At 45.5% G+C, this 17080-nt stretch overlaps 1 long non-coding RNA gene across 1 annotated transcript in view; it reads left to right on the top strand.

Moving 5' to 3' along the window:
• Nucleotides 1–8364: 8364 nt before the first annotated feature.
• Nucleotides 8365–17080, top strand: part of LOC138990942 (uncharacterized) — a 28561-nt gene continuing 19845 nt past the window's right edge. Inside the window, exon 1 of the long non-coding RNA XR_011466976.1 lies at nucleotides 8365–8496. This is a non-coding gene — a long non-coding RNA (uncharacterized lncRNA). The remainder of the gene's footprint in view (nucleotides 8497–17080) is intronic.

Below are 17080 nucleotides of genomic sequence, written 5' to 3'. Positions count from 1 at the left end.
TGTGGCGGCATGGGTGCACCTAGAGATTGTCATGCTTAGTGAAGTAAGCCAGACAGATCAGGAGAAATATCATATGACGTCTCTTATATGCAGAATCTAAAAAGAAATGATACAAATGAACTTATTTACAAAACAGAAAAACAGACTCACAGACTTAGAGAATGAACTTATGGTTGTAGTGGGGGAAGGATGAGGGGAACAGATAGGGAGTTTAGGATGGACATGTACATTCTGCTATATTTAAAAGCTATAACTAACAAGTTCCTACTGTATAGCACAGGGAACTCTGTTCAATGTTATGTGGCTGCCTGGATGAGAGGGGAGTTGGGGGAAGAAAGGATACAAGTATACGTATGGCTGAGTCCCTTTGCTGTTCACTTGAAACTATCACAACATTGTTTGTTAATTGGCTCTATTCCAATATAAAATTAAAAGCCTTAAAAGAAAAAAAGTACTTGAGGACACAAACATTTGGAGAAATGAAAACTACGCGTAGAATCCAGGCTGTTTCACTTATTCAATACTCCTTCTATCAACTGAAAAACTTTAGTGAGTTGCCAAGACCATGTGAAGCCAGAACTTTGGTCAGGGAGGAGGATGGCAGCCTCCCAGGCCTGAGGTATGGAGGTGAGCACTGTACACCCTAAAGGCTGCCATTCTAAAGCCTCTTGTCATCACTGGATTGGACCAGGGGGTTCAACAGCAGAAGAGTTGGCTCCTTCCCTCCTGTTTATGTTCTGTTCATTTTCATATTCATTCATATGTAGACAGAAGTTATAAAATATACATCTATGAACCAAAAACAGTAATTTAGCTTGATATTAAAATTTCTCCTTTGTAAAACTAAAAAATAAATTACATTAAATTAAAATTTTAAAAGAAATGGAAGAAAAAAAAAAGAGCTCTCCTTGGTTTGACCCAGACTCCCTGTGTCCCTGTTTCTCTGACTCGTCATGTTCCTGAGCTGGCCAGGACCTTCTTGCCTCAGAAGCATGCTCTGTGCTTTTCTACTTTTGTGCTTTTTTCAGGCTCTGTCCCTGCCTGTGCTCCTTTTTCTCCACGGATCCAAATCTCTCCCATCATATGAGACCAGCCTGAATCCCACTTCTCACCCATGAAGCCTCCTTTGACCACCTCTGGCTTGATGACCTCCTATACATCTGAACCCCTGTAGCATATATTCCCTCCACCTGGCCTTCAGTCAAGAATTGCCTCTGACATGTCCTGTATCGCCACTGAACACTGATTTCGGGGGAGAACTTACAGCCTCTTGCTCATGGGCATTTGGGTCAGAAGGGGACCTCTGGTCAACAGTGTCCAGGTCAGAACTAAATGAAGTTCCTGACCATGAACCCACCCCTGGGTCCCCACAGGAATTTCCTGTCAAACTCCCTCCCCCACCCCTCTGTGTTCCATTTCCTGTCCTCCCAGCCTCACCTCTGAATCATAGATTTCCCTGCTAGCCCTTCCATGCTCTCTCTCCCCTCCATTCAATAAGCATCACAAGTTTTCAGATAAGAACGCTTTAAGAGATCAGCTCTGCAGCCTCCAGAATGGCTCCAGGAGAGTTGATTCCATTTCCACAAGCTGATATGGTACAGTGGCTGTAACACTTTGCAGTTAGCCAACCAGGGATCCTGAAAGGTCATCCGCCCCCCTGCCATTCATTTATTCATTCAACAAATATTTTTTGAGTATATGCTATATTCTAGAAGGGATCCAGGCAAGCAAATAAGCAGTTACAGTGCAGTTACAGTGTCTGATGGTGCTGGTAAGGTATCCCACGTGGATGAAATTCTACTCTGTTTAACAATATGTTAAGAAGCAGGGGCCTCCATGCTCTTCTGCAGCCCTTTCCAGAGACAGAAATTTTTTTTTTTTATGGTTCACCCAAGTCTTCAAATATCTCAGACTGTTTGCATTGTGTTCAGTCCCTAAGTTGTGTCCAACTCTTTGTGACCCCATGGACTGGACCCTGTCAGGCTCCTCCATCCATGGGATTCTCCAGGCAAGAATACTGTAGTGGGTTTCCATTTCCTTCTCCAGGGAATCTTCCTGACCCAGGAATCAAACCCACATCTCTTGTATAAGTCTAGTTAACAGGTAGATTCTTTACCATTGAGCCACCAGGGACGCCTTGTTTCCATGACTTATTCTTTAAAATATTTATTTATTTGACGGTACTGGGTCTTAGCTGTGGCATGTGGGATCTAGTTCCCTGACCAGGGATCAAACCCGGGCCCCCTGCATTGGGAGCATGGAGTCTTAGCCTCTAGACTGCAAGAGGAATCTCTGTTTCCATTACCTGTTAAACTTAGCAAGAATCTTTAAAAAAGAATTGGTCAAAACACTTAGGAGTCTTCATGTAATTCAAGATGGTAATTAGGGCACGCCTCCAGCATTTCACCAGGTGCTTCAGCTTTGCCTAAAGTTTAAAGTTATGCTTTAAAGGCAAAAATTTAAGCACTGAATGATTCTAGCTGTCATTTACTGAATACATGTTCAGTGTCAGGCAATTTTCATAGGCCTAGTAGAGAGACCTGAAGGCTCAAGAGAGTCTGAATTACCATACACTAGGTCATTAGACCCTCCTTTGGTCCTGTATCCCTAGATGTCTGTCTATCTAGTGGACTTCTGTTGTGTTTCTGGACACACTCCATTCTCTTCTCTCCTGGTATCATCACTCACCTTTGTTCAATTCAGACCATCTAGTCTTCGCACCCACCTTTGGTCAAAGGGTAGGTAAGTGACCCATACTATACCAAGCTGCCATTCTCTCCCTTGAGCTTGAATCTTAAGAAGCTTGGCCTGTGCTATCTAGCCTCACTGATGAATTCTGAAGCGACTTCCCATTAGGCCCTACTCTGCTTAGAGTCACTGCCGTTGATTTCTGCTGCTTGCAACCAAAGAACTGTAACCAAGACAGTGGTTCACCAATTACCATGAAAACTGGAATTCTTTTGTTCCGAAGAGAGCAAGCTGATAATGTCTGAAGCTTGCAAACTCTTCTCAGCTTTCTGTAAAAGGAGGAGGGACTCAGGCACCAGAGCCATGGACCGTGGGACATTAGAGAAAGGAACTGCCTGACAAACAGCAAACGTGCCAAATGAATGCTTTCAGGGAAACCAGGGTTGCCTGAACACTATTGATTCTGGGTCCCCTAATGGTTCAGGCTGGGGGGCTGGCGTGACAGCTCTGCCCCACTCAGTGCGGGGCCGCCAAGTCAGGCCCATTTTCTGGTGTCAGCAGGGAAATGGGAGACTATTAAGGAAGTACCTTATCAGGAACTGAGCTCAGTGTCACTGGGGAGACAGTGGCAATTAGCCTGATGGAGGCCATGAAGCAGCCCCAGCTCCCGGGCAGGTGTGGAAGAAATTAGCCGGAAGCGTCTTAACTGACAAGTCAGCTTAGGCCCCAGCAGAAAGAGGGCCCTGAGCAAATGCTCATGTGCCCTTTTCTCTGGTTGGGAAGGTCCCCAGCCCTTTCAATTTTCTTCTGACCTGCTCTCTCTAAACACACACACACACACTTGCTGCTGGACATCTATGCACTTTACCAGCCCCATTTACAAAAGCAAAAATGACGGCTCTCAGTTGAACAGTATGTTCGTATTTATTAGGTCAGGCAAGCAATGTGGTTAAGGGCTCAAGCTTTAGAGACTGGACTAGAAGGAGTCATGAGTATGTGAGGGGTCTTATTTTGAAGAAACTCTCACACAAGCCTCATCACTTCCCTCCCACTCCAAACATACATGAGGCAAAGTCAACAGATAGGACCTGAGGGCTGGGAAAACCCTTTCCTGCTCTGCAAGAGTTTACTGTGTGACCTCAGGAAAATCCCTTTGCCTCTCTGAGCTTCAATCTCTCAACTATAAAATGAGGCAATTACTAGGTGATCTCTGAGTTAGCCCAGGTCCTCTGAGAAGCAGATGACAAAAAGGGGTTGTTGAACAATCCAAAGACTTTAGAGGAGAAATTCCTGTGAGAGAAAATGAAGGGTGAGCTGAGAAAGGCTGAGACAGTCCTCAGACCACAATGCAAGAAGAGAAGAGGAAGGGTAAGTGGAAGCGTCTTAGATGGGCCCTAAATCTAAGGAAAGTTTAGCGAGGCCATCAAGCAGTCCTTAATCGAGGGACAGCTGTCAGCAGAGTTCAGTGTCTCCCAGGAAGAGGTCTGCCTTAGCATCTGCACTGTTTTCTGTCATCTGGGAAGTGTGGCCTCTGAGTAGACAGTCCAAGAAGCTCATTCAGAGCAAGCAGCTGGGGCCTCCTGAGCTTGGAGGTCTGCGAGGTGCATTCTTTGGGCCATAATCCTCTCTAAGCAGCCTGTGTGCTCTCCTGTCCGTTGTTCTAAGAACCCTGGAGCTCTGCCAGCAGACCCAGAGCCACGTCGACATGAGGGGTCTGGCCGGGCACTGCCCCGCAGGCTGGCCTCCTGACTGGCCTGCGTGTAGCAGCTGCTCTCGGGCACTCCCCGATGGCAAAGCTGGCAGGATGTTTGTGCTCATTTAACACATTGGGATCAAATGTTTCCTGTCACTCCTATTTTTGGCTGTGCTTTGGTCTTCAGAGAAGGGAAGTGGGGGCTTCAGTCTCCCTGCTGTCGTCTTTGTTTGAAGTGAAGCCAAACAAAAGAGGCCCTACCCTGTTTACATCTGTCCTGTCTTTCCTGGTTCCCCCCTCCCCAGGCTGGAGACCCTGCATGCACACGTCCGCACATCCACATATAGGGATTTGTATGCCTTTGAGTTCTGGATGGGTCTGGGCTTAGGAAAGCCTAGGTTTGAGTTTCCTGGATGTATAACCCTGGGCAAATGACCATCTCCACCAGCCTTGACATTCTTATCTATAAAGGTGGGATAATAAAACTTACCTCTTAGGGTCATTGTGAAGATTTCATAAGACAAGGCACACAAAGTCTTTAACACGCATCTTGGAGCATAGTGTATGTATACGTGTGTGTGTGTGTCGTGCGTGCAAATGCACTTAGTTGAGTGTGCACACGCACTCAGTTACTCAGTCACATCCAGCTCTCTGCAACCTCATGGACTGTAGCCTGCCAGACTCCTGTGTCCATGGAATTTTCCAGGAAAGAATACTGGAGTGGGTTTCCTACTCCAGGGGGATCTTCCCAATCCAGGGATTGAACCCGCATCTCTTGCATCTCCTGCATTGGCACGTGGATTCTTTACCACTGTACCACCTGGGAACCTCCTTGGAGCATAGTACGTGCTCAATAAATGATACTCATTCATGGTGTCACCTACTAAACACCTGCTATCAGTATCATCATTCCTGCCTTCCATTGTATCTTCTCGTGAGAACAGAGGTATCAGAAATTTCTCCTGTTCTCAAGAAGCATACAGACTAGACTAAGAACATAGAGAAAAACAGAAACAGAGAACGAAAACTTGCCTGGGTAAAGAATGGGAGGAAGAGATAGTTAGGGAGTTCGGGATGGACATGTCCTTGCTGTATATTTAAAATGAGTAACCAAGGACCTATGTATAGCACAGGGAATTCTGCTCAATGTTACATGGCAGCCTGGATAGGAGGGAAGTTTGATGGAGAATGAATGCTTGTTTACGTATGGCTGAGTCCCTTTGCTGCCCACCTGAAACTGTTACAACATTGTTAATCGGCTATATTCCAACACAAAACAAAAAGTTAAAAAAAGAGAACACACAGAAAGTTGCTAGACAGTGGGGCTGGCTTGGGAAATTTTGTCACAATCAGGACTGTCTCATTCATTTTGTGACTTCTATTGGAGCTCCCTCTGATGTCTGTATATTCAGTCTCCTGAGCTCATGGATAATGTCTTAGACCCAACACACCATAATGTGTAGAGACGGTGCTCCTGGCGTGGTGAGTGTACTTTCCACACACTGAGAAAAGTAGAAAAGAGAGTACTGGTTGGGAGTGATGATAAAGCTAGAGGACCACCAAACCCAGGTGATGACGGGCTTCGTAAGCCGTATCAAAGAACTGGTCTCGAACCTGAAGGTAACAGGGTGCCCTTGATGGGTTTCAAGTAGGACAGTGATGTAATCAGACTTGTCTGATGGCTTCAGAACGATTTACCCCATTAGCGCCTTTCCCGGGGGGAAAGCCTGTCCCCTGGAGAGGAAAGTATGAAGAGAAAGGATTGGAATTGCACCCGCCCCTTCAGAGCACTGTCTGCTCAAACTTTCCCTGACCTGTCCACCACCTGAACAAAGGCCCCACGGCCAGCTGGAGAGGGGCCTTGTTGATTACTCACAATTCCCTTTCCAAGAGGACAGGCGTTGATATGTTTTCTCTTGATAACACTGGCTCCTTTCGAGCAATAGGACTTCCTGTCTGATCAGAGAGCAATTACTGCACCTCCAAAGAGAAAACACTTTAAATAAATCCAGTTTTAGCCCTCCGTCCTTGATAATGGAGACGTTTGCTCACTAATCAACCACTGGCTCTGAGTTTAAGGAAGAGTGGGCATTTAGGACACCCCGTAAACCAAATAAATGTTTCTGGATTTGTTTGGTACAAGAGTCCAATGGCCAAAGGAGCCTTTCCCCAGGGAATCTGGACCCCTCTATGCCAGCCTGGGCATGGAGCTTCTGGTTTTCCTGCCCCCAATCCTTTCAGTATCTGGGGCCAGGGACCTGTGAAGATCAAGGCCAAGATTTGGTCCACCTGGGGCAAGTCCAAGCTTATTCAGGTCAAATTCTGTGCCGCTTGAACTGTTTACATTAGGGGGTCACGAGGAAATTTGCATGAAGAAAGGTTGTCACCCAATAGTCATCATTAAATACTGCATTTTTTTCCCCACCTTGGGAGAATTTATTTATTTATTTTTTTGAATTTTTTACAATTTGTTGCTTCTGTTTTATGTTTTTTTTTTTAATTTTATTTTATTTTTAAACTTTACAAAATTGTATTAGTTTTGCCAAATATCAAAATGAATCCGCCACAGGTATACATGTGTTCCCTATCGTGAACCCTCCACCCTGGGAGAATTTAAAAATGGAAAATTCTACCCCTAAATGAGCATTCCTACTAGAGATCATTAGTTGGCTTAACTGTCTTCTTTCCAGTATCTGCTGGGCTATGCCTCACCCCTTGCTTGCTCTTTTAAGACCATCAGAAGGATAAGAAGTGGACAATAATGTTAGTTAACCTTTATATAGCACTTGCAGTGTGCCAGATACTGCACCAAGCACTTCTCATATACTTAGTTGTGTGGTTTTCCCAAACACCTCTGTGACATGGGTACTATTATTGTTCCCAGTTTGGTTTTTTTTTTAACAAGGAAATTTTTTTTTTTTTAGGTCATGCCCTGTAGCATGAGGGATCCTAGTTTCCCAACCAGGGATTGAACTCATGCCCCCTGCAATGGGAGCACAGAGTCTTAACCACTGGACCACAAAGGAAGTCCCAATTCCTATTTTTAAATGAGATAACTGGGATACAAAGGAGTTCAGAAACTTGCTCTCTCTCTCTCTCTTTTTTTTTTTTTTTCTTGGCTGTACCACACAGCTTGTGGGATCTTAGTTTCCCCAACCAGGGATTGAACCTGGGTCCTTGGCAGTGAAAGCCTAGATCCCTAACCACTGGACCACCAGAGAATTTCCAAGAAACTTTCTAAAGTTCGAATAGCTGATACATGGCAGGGCCAGATTCTGAACCCAGGAGATCTTGGCTGTGGATTCTGTGCTTATAACCTATGCAGACTACCTTTCCAAACCATCATCCTCACTACAAACTCTTGGCCTTCTCCTGTCTAACCCTGGCTCCATCCTTACCTCTTCCAGGGGATTTTCCTGAGCTCTTAGATTCCTGAAGGACAGAAACAGTAATCTTGTTCATCATTGCCTCCTGAGCACTTCGCACCTAATTGATGCTCAAAATAGTTATTGAATAAATATTATGAGTCATTGAGCACTGGCCCGAGGCGCTTCATCTCCTAAGGGCTGTTGTATCCTGTTACCACTCTACGTTGTAATCACTTGTCATGTGCTCGCGACTGTTCTCACATGTGAATGTCTTGCATACTGGGATGGATGGCAAGATCTTCTGTCCTTCCTTTATAGGAAGCTCAGCCCTAAAGTGGTGCCCACTCAGCGTTATTATCTGGCTTTTGTCTACTTTCCTTCCTACTGGGTGTGGTAGGCTAAGTAATGACTCCTCAAAGTATGCATATTCGAATCCTTAGATAGATATAGATGCTATATAGCAAAGGGGGGATTAAGTTCACAGATGGAGTTAATTACTGCCCTTGGGCTGGGGAGAGCAGCCTAATCCAGGTGAGCCCGGTGTGATCACGAGTCCTTGTAAGTGGGAATCAGACTCAAATTTGAAGACGCTATGCTGCTGGTTTTGAAGATGGAGGAAGGGGCCAGGAGCCCGGAAGTTCAGACAGCCTCTAGACAGTTTCCCAGAGCCTCCAGAAAAAAGGCTGCCCTTTAACACTTTGATTCTCACCTCGTGCGACCGACTTCAGGCTTCTGATCTACATAATGGTAAGACAATAGCTGAGTGGTGTTACCTTAGGAGTGTTTTTTTTTTTTTTTTTTTTTTTGGGGGCTCTGGGTCCTCATGGCTTTTGTGCGGGCTTTCTCTAGTTCCAGCAAGTGGGGGTTACTCTTGGTTGCAGTTCTCATTAGGTGGCTTCTCTTGCGGAGCACAGGCTCTAGGTGCGTGGACTCAGTAGTTACTCTGTGGCATGTGGAAGTTTCTCAGACCAGGGATCGTCGCCTGTATTGCCAGGTGGATTTTTATCCACTGCACCACCAGGGAAGTCCAACTGGTGATGTTTTAAGCCATTAAGTCTGCAGTAATTTGCTATAGCAGCCATGGGAAACAAATACGCTTGGTATTGAGGGTAAAGAGGTGAGCAAAACCAACATGATATCTGCCCTTGACAGGTTACTGGATATTGCCACTGTCTCGGGGACTCTGGGTCTGGCTGGCAGTTCCTAAAGCATGTTAGGTTCCAGAAGCATCTCTGGGACAGCGGGAACTCTGCCCTTTCTGGAGCCTGGAGCCTGTCGGTGGTGTTCAGAGCTCTCCTTGGCTCATCTGGGTCACCTCTTTCGGCTGCCATATATTATTTTCTATGTGTTTGGGACTATACTAAGTATTTTGCATAAGTACCTAATTTCATCCTGACCACAGCACTCTGAGGTACTTTTATCCCCATTTACCAGATGAAGAAACTGAGGCACTGAGAGGAAAAGTGACTTTCCTAAGAGCACACAAGTAGTTAGTGGCAGAGGTGAGCCCAAGACATCTGACTCTGAAACCCATCCATACTGTCAGCCACTCAGTTTTTGTCCCATCTTTGGCCTGCCAGCTTCCCCGCACCTCTCTCCACCCCCATGCGTGTCTGAGGGCAGTTGCAGGGTCCACTCTGGCTTCTAATAATAGGGTGGAGTCCCTTGTTAGGGCAAACACTGCTCCCACCCAGATGTACAAAGGGGTGCTTTTCTCGCGGAAGCCCACTGAAGGCTGAGATGAACAGGATGCTGAATGGCTCTTGAGAAGATGTCCTGGAGACAAGCCCTTGGCAGAGTGGGTAGACCAGGACAGCACCCGGTGGTAAAGAAGACCACATCTCAAGTGCAGGCTGAGGGTGATGGACTGTGTTTCTGGGTGAGCTCTGGGCCCAGAAGTGGCCCCTAAGGAAGCCAAGACTCCGATCTACCCCGCTGCAGGCCTTCACTCTAGGCAGCCTCATCTTTCTCCAGCCTTCCCCTTGGAGGCAGCTACATTTCTCTCAAGACAATGTGACCTGCCCTCTAGACTCTGGGGGAAGAGAGGGTGGATGTGAGCACAGGGAGGGGAGGTGTTCTTAACACCAACCACAGCAGTAATAATAACAGCTACTATTTATTCAACATTAAAGGAATCCCATTTAATCCTCAGAACATCCTTTGGGGTAGATTCTCTTATCACCACCACTTTGCCAATGGGGAAACTGAGGCTCAAAGAGAGGACTTCTCCAGCTCACACAACCAGAAAACATAGAACCTGGTCTCCCGGTTCCAAAGTCCATGCTGTCACAGGAGTTAGGGACACACAGTTGAAATCATTAACTAGGTTGCCTGTCACCTTGACCTAAAATAGAACTGGGGAAAGGGGCGGTCTCCAGTCTGCTCCCACTTCTCCCACGATCGTGGCCCTGATGAGGCTCCCAGCTGCCTTGCTTGGGAACCTTGCCATGGGGCGTGGGACTGTCCGGCCAGCAAAGGGTGTGTGTCTGTGGGGCGAGCTGCCCTATCGCACTGGAGGGAGTGGGGAGGAAGTGACTCAATCATCAAAGGCCTGGTCTTCCTCCGGGAACTGTCCCTAATCACCATTATCCCACTACAATAATACCATTTCAGAGAGACTGTGAGCCGGGGCACTGTGTAGCCATGTAAACTGCTTCCTGTATCTGCCAAACCCAACAGCATTCAGCAATTAATAGAATCCAGCGAGGCCTCCCGCCCTGATAAGGCCGGGCAGCGCTGCTGCTGCTGGCCTTGTTGTTCTAATGACGCATCGCCCTTGTGCTGCTAAGTCATTCTCTCTCCTCCCCGGCAGCATGGGGCCACAGTGGCCCAGGGTCCCTGGGAGGTCGGAACGAGTCACACATACTCTGCTTGGTTTTGCCATTTTGTGGGGATGCAAATTATTTTTATTCTCCTGCTGAACAAAAGTCAATCCAGGCCACCCCAGGGTGCTGGAGGAAAAGGGGATGATTTGGGATTGGGCACAACCCCAGCACCCTAGATCAGGGACCCACAGATAAGTAGATGCTTCATGAGGTGGTGCAAGGGAAGAAGAAGTTAGAAAAAGTTAATACAACATGACCTCTAGATCATATCCGGAAAAGGCAATGGCACCCCACTCCAGTACTCTTGCCTGGAAAATCCCATGGACGGAGGAAGCTGGTCGGCTGCAGTCCCATGGGGTCGCTAAGAGTTGGACACGACTGAGTGACTTCACTTTCACTTTTCACTTTCATGCATTGGAGAAGGAAATGGCAACCCACTCCAGTGTTCTTGCCTGGAGAATCCCAGGGACGGGGGAGCCTGGTGGGCTGCCGTCTATGGGGTCACACAGAGTCGGACACGACTGAAGCGACTTAGCAGCAGCAGCAGCAGCAGATCATATCATGATTTTGGGATTTTAAGAGCCTTGTGTGTGCATGCTAAGTTGCTTCACTTGTGTCTGACTCTTTGCAAACCTATGGACTATAGCCCGCCAGGCTCCTCTGTTCATGGGATTCTCCAGGCAAGAATACTGGAGTATGTTGCCATGCCCTCCTCCATCGAATCTTCCCGACCCAGGGCTCAAACCCACGTCTCTTACATTTCCTGCATTGGCAGGCATGTTCTTTACCACTAGCAACACCTGGGAAACCCATTAAGAACCTCAGATCCTTGTAAGAAACTGCCTTTAGGATGTAGAGAAATGCTTTAGAAAAGGACCTAACCCCACATAAGTTATCTGTGGTTCTATGGATGCAGTTGGGGGGTAACATTTCACAGTCCCAGGGCTCCCTGAATCTTGGAGGGAGCATGGTTTGACGGGTGATGGCAGCTCAGAGACCTCCTGTCTGTGGCCCACAACTGCAATCCAGTGTGGGTGGAAGCACATTAAAATGCTGGGATGTAAAAGGTGCAGCTACAAAGGAAAGGCATGGAGGTTCCTCAAAAAATCAAGGAAATTACCATATGATCCAAGCAATCCCACTACCGGGCATATATCCAGACAAAACTATAATTTGAAAAGATGCATGCAGCCCTCTGTTCATAGCAGCACTGTTCACAATAACCAAGACATGGAAGCAACCTAAATGTCCATGATGAATGGATGAAGACGATGTGGCCCATATATACAATGGAATATTATTTAGCCATAAAAAGAAGGAAATCTTACCATTTGCGACAGCATAGATGGACCTAGAGGGTGTTATGCTAAGCGAAATAAGTCAGACAGAGAAAGACAGATACTGTGTGGTCTCACACATGGAATCTTAACGCAAAAATCAAAAAAAAACTCCCAAACTCAGAGATACAGAAAACAGATCTGTGGTGGTTGCCAGAGGTTAGTGGGGGGTTAGCGGGTGGTGTGGAGTGGGCGAAATGGGTGAAAGGAGTCAAAAGGTGCAAACTTCCAGTTAAAAAGCAAAGTCCCAGTGATGTAATATACAGCCTGATGACTATAGCGTATGATACTGGATTGTACATTTGAATGTTACTGAGAGAGTGAATCTTAAAAGTTCTTATCACAAGAAAAAAGAATGTGTAACTGTGTGGTGATGGATGTTAACTAGGATGCTGGTGATCATTCCACAGTACATACAAATATTGAATCATTATGTTGTATACCTAAAACTAATATGTCAATTAGCTCTCAATTTAAAAAAACCAAAACACCATTCTTTCCAGTTTTCTTTTTGGTGACCTGCAATGTGCCCTCCTTTCTTGTAAGTGGATGGGACGCACTCATGTTCTTTGCAGAGGATCAGTGCTACAGTCTTTGGGGGAAACATTGACTACTTAGTTGGACTCGCTTTGGACCTTTTAGCCAGATTCCCACAGAGTCTTGGCTGGTCAAGTTGAAGGTGTGATTCTGACTCTTCTCCAGAGAGGGACTTCACACTTGCTCACTTTCCTCCTCTCAAGAATGATGCAAATGAAGGCAAAGGGATTTCCCCCCTCGACAGCCAGGCCAGAAGAACCTTTGGGGAGGAGAGTGAGGCTGCAGGATGTGGGCGTTTAAAAACTGACTCTCACTTTGTAGGAAGACTCTCTCTTGGTGATTTGCGAATTGTACTCAAGTGTAGTAACTTCCCGGATTTGGGTGTTTTGTGTTGTTAGCGTTGCTGTTCTGGGTTAGGGCCCATTCCAACGAACTTCCTTGGGGGACATCGCGTCATCATACTCCTGTAGTTATTATGCTCTAACAGAAGGGAGCAGGGAGGTAGAGAAGAAGGGAGCAGAGGTGAGGATGGGACCATAGCAGAGCGGGGAATAGTTTAAGATCTGAGTTCCAGATCTGCACTTCCTAGCTGTGCAATCTTGGGCAAGTTACTTCACATTCTTTTGTCTCCTGTCTCTAACAGGATAGTGATTGAAGGACTCCATGCCTCAGACTGCTGGGAGGGCTAAATGATATCATGCATGCAAAGTAGTTAATATAGCGCTTGGTGGATATAAGCACTCAATACCCACATACTGAACTGCTAATTCAGGCTTTTATTGTGTAGTCATATTATCTCTGTCCCCCTACTCCCAGCATCCAGACCTTCCTCAGGAGCAGCAAGCGTATGTAACATCCCTTGTTATATATATGGTAGAATGAAATATAGGACCACATACCTTGCCCAGTCTTGAATACCTCCAAGGACAGAGGACTTACTACCTGACTAAGTGGCCCATTTAATTTTCAGAAAGTTCTGACTGATGGACATTTCTTCTTTTCATTGAGTCAAAGGCTATCTCTCTGGGGTCATTGCTTGTTTCTTGCTGTGCTCTCCAGAATCACAGGAAATTTAAATCTGATCTTTGGTCTACATGGAAAGTTCACATATTTGGAGAGAGTTGGCACACCCCTTCTGAGATGTCTCCATCCGAAAGGCTTGAGAGCCCTTAATGAGGTTGGCCACTCTTTTGGAGTTTTTTGTTTTGTTTCAGGAGGTTTTCGGTTTTTTTCTTTTTGGAACTTGTTTCTCCTCATCACTTTCTCTCCAGTGAGAGGATAAGATTAAAGAAAAACAACAATAGCAACAACAAGCCAGAAGACTCATTCACTTAGCAGAAAACACAGGGCAAGTTTCACATCTTTTGTTGTGGATATGAATCTCCATGTCTATGGCGCCAGAGCAGTTGGAGGTGGATGACTGATGGGAAGTGGTTCTGGGTACCAAGTACACGGCAATGTCCTGTGGCTGGTGGAGCAGTTCCTTCACCAGAAATGCTGGAGGTAGCTTTACTGGAAAGGTAGGAGGCCCCTCTGAAGTGGGGCTGTGGCTGGCCTCCCCAAGGCTCCAGAGCAGGTTGGGGTAGATAGCAACTGGACTGTGATATCAGGGGGCCTCAGGAAGGCCAACGGTAATCTCTCAGGCCATAGTGGATGAGCATCGAGGATCTGGGAAAGGGACACTACAGGCTTTGGTGTACTTGATTTGGGCCCAGGTGCTTACCTTCTCCCTCCTCTGCATTCAATAGTTAGCTGCTTGGAAGATAATACTAGTCTGAATTCTGTCATACATACTTCAAAGGGAATGACTCAGTTCAACTTTTAGTTGCTCCCTAATAAGGGTTTCAATCCAAATCTCTTGGTCCAATGTGATGTTGAACAATTATTACTATCACATACGTTTGAGCCTTAAGTTGCTTTGCCCAGGCTTTTCTTTAATGTCTTAATAGAAGTACCGTTGATTTACAAGGCTGTGTTAGTTTCAGGTACACAGCAAAGTGACTCAGTTTGAATATATATGTTCTTTCTCAGATTCTTTTTCATTATTGGTCCTTAAAATATATTGACTATAGTTCCCTGTGCTATATAGTTAACCCTTGTTGTTTATTTTATATATGAAAGTGTGAATCTGTTCATCTCAACCTCCTGGTTCTACTTTAGTGAAAAATGTCATGGGTAATTTGATAGGGATCGCATTAAATCTGTAGATTGCTTTGGGTAGTATGGCCATTTTCTCTTGTAATTAATTAACTTATTTATTTATTTTTGGTTGTGCTGGATCTTCGTTGCTGAGCACTGGCTTTCTCTAGTTGCAGAGAGCAGGGGCTACTCTGTTGTGCTGTGCAGGCTTCTCATCTGGTGGCTTCTCTTGCTGTGGAGCACAGGCTCTGGGTGCATGGGAATCGGGAGCTGGAGCACACGGGCTCAGTAGTTGTGGCTTGCGGGACCTAGAGCCCAGGTTCAGAAGTTGTGGTGCACAGGCTTAGTTGCTCCATGACATGTGGAATCCTCCCAGACCAGGGACTGAACCCACATCCCCTGCATTGGCAGGTGGATTCTTACCCACTGTGCCACAAGGGAAGTCCAATATGGCCATTTTAGCAATATTAACTCTTGCAACCCAAGAGCATGGACTATCTTTCCATTTCTTTCAATCATCTTCAGTTTCCTTTATTAATGTTTTATAATTTTCAGAGTATAAGTCTGTCAGCTCTTTGGTCAGGTTTATCCCTAGGTATTTTTTTAACATGATTTTAAAAGTTTTTTTTTTTTTTTTTAACTTTCTCTTCTTTCATTGTGCATGTAAAGAAATGCAACAGATTTCTGCATCTTCATCTTCTATCCTGCTACCTTGCTGAATTTTCTTATCAGTTCTAATAGCTTTTGTGTGGCGTCCCTAGGGTTTTCTATATAGAGTATCATGTCATTGCATTTAATGACAGTTTTACCTCTTTCTTTCCAGTCTGGATACCTTTTATTTCTTTTGCGTGGCTGTAGCTAGGACTGCCAATACAGTATTATGCTGAATAGAAGTGGTGGTAGTGCTTTGCCTAGAGTTTTGCATTACCTCAGAGAAATACCCATTTCCTTTACTCTTACACAAATACCACACTCACAGCACTTCTGACACGAGATGTATGAATTTATTCCTACACCAGCCAGTTCTCTGACTAGCTGGATATCCTACAGTTCAATTCAGTCCTGATCTCTGACTGTAGCCCAGCAGGCTACTCTGTCTATGGAATTCTGCAGGCAAGATTACTAGAGCAGGTTGCCATTTCCTCCTCCAGGGGATCTTCCCCACCCAGGGGTTGAACTTGGGTCTCCTGCATTGTAGGCAGATTCTTTACTGTCTGAGCCACCAGGGAAGCCCATCTACGTGGAATTAGCATCAAATCCCACAAGTTAAGGGCTCAGTCCCACAGACTGACCCTACTTCAGACACCAGTTGCCAGTTCCATTTTGTCTCTGGTATTTCTGACCAACTGGCTGTAAAGTGGGGTTTAATAATTTGCTAGGACAGTTCACAGAACTCAGAGAAACACTTAGGTTTACCAGCTTACTATGTAATAAAGAAGACAATAGAAGATATGGATGAATAACCAGATGAAGAGCTTCATAAGGTAAGGTCTAGAAGGGTCCCAAGCACAGGAACTTCTGTCCCTGTGGACTTGGGCTGCTCCACCCTCTCTGCAAAAAATGTGTTCACGGCCCTGGAAGCTCTTCAGATCCTGTATTTTGAGGATTTTTATGGAGGCTTCATTACAGAGGCACAGTGGATCATTAGCTCAGTGTCCAGCTCTTGCCCACTTCCTGGGGGATGGAAGATGGGGCTGAAAGTTTCAAGCTTCTAATCATGACTTGGTCTCTCTGGTGACCAGCCCCCATCTAGGAGCCCATCAAGAGTTGCCTTATTAGAAAACCTATCACCCCAGAAATTCCTAGAGATTTGGGAACTTTGTGTCTGTCAACATAAGCAAACCAAAACCTGTAAATGCCTCATGGTTAAGAAATCAAAATACAAGGACCACAAATCATACATACCCAACTGGGCTTTCCCAAATCAGCCAATTGCTTTAGCCAATCAAATAATACCCTTGCTTTATTCCACCTCAGTTCAGTAGCCTCCTTGTTTAATCAGTTTAACAAATGTATCTGTGACCAAATAATTTCAGAAGTGATAATTATCAACATCTTGAATCTTGTTTGCATCTTCTACATTAATATATATGTATATACATTTAGTGTGGGATGGATATGCCTGGACCTGATAAAACCCTTAAAATTCTCCTCTTCATCTTGAGACTTTCCTGCTTCGTTACATTCAGTCACACGCTCTCTACCCTCGACCACCTGCCCTTCTTTATTCACCTTTGGTATTTAGTGCCCTTCATAACCCAGTCCATCGTGAACCTTGTCTCATTCATTCATTCATCTACCCATTCATTCCGTAAATTCAACTGAACCATGCTTATTCAATTGAATCAACTGTTATCGATAGTCTGTTAAGCATGGTTCTAACGGGAATATAGCTCTAAGCAAGACAAACATTGTCCCTATCCAGAAATTTAAACTAGACTGGTAGGGATAGGAGGGTAATGAGTGGATTGGAGACAGCCAGTAAGCAAACAA

The sequence above is a fragment of the Bos mutus genome, chromosome 15, assembly GCF_027580195.1.
Source record: "Bos mutus isolate GX-2022 chromosome 15, NWIPB_WYAK_1.1, whole genome shotgun sequence".
NCBI lineage: Eukaryota > Metazoa > Chordata > Mammalia > Artiodactyla > Bovidae > Bos > Bos mutus.
Note: the sequence above shows the minus strand (reverse complement) of the source record. Positions and strands in the feature narration are given on the sequence as shown.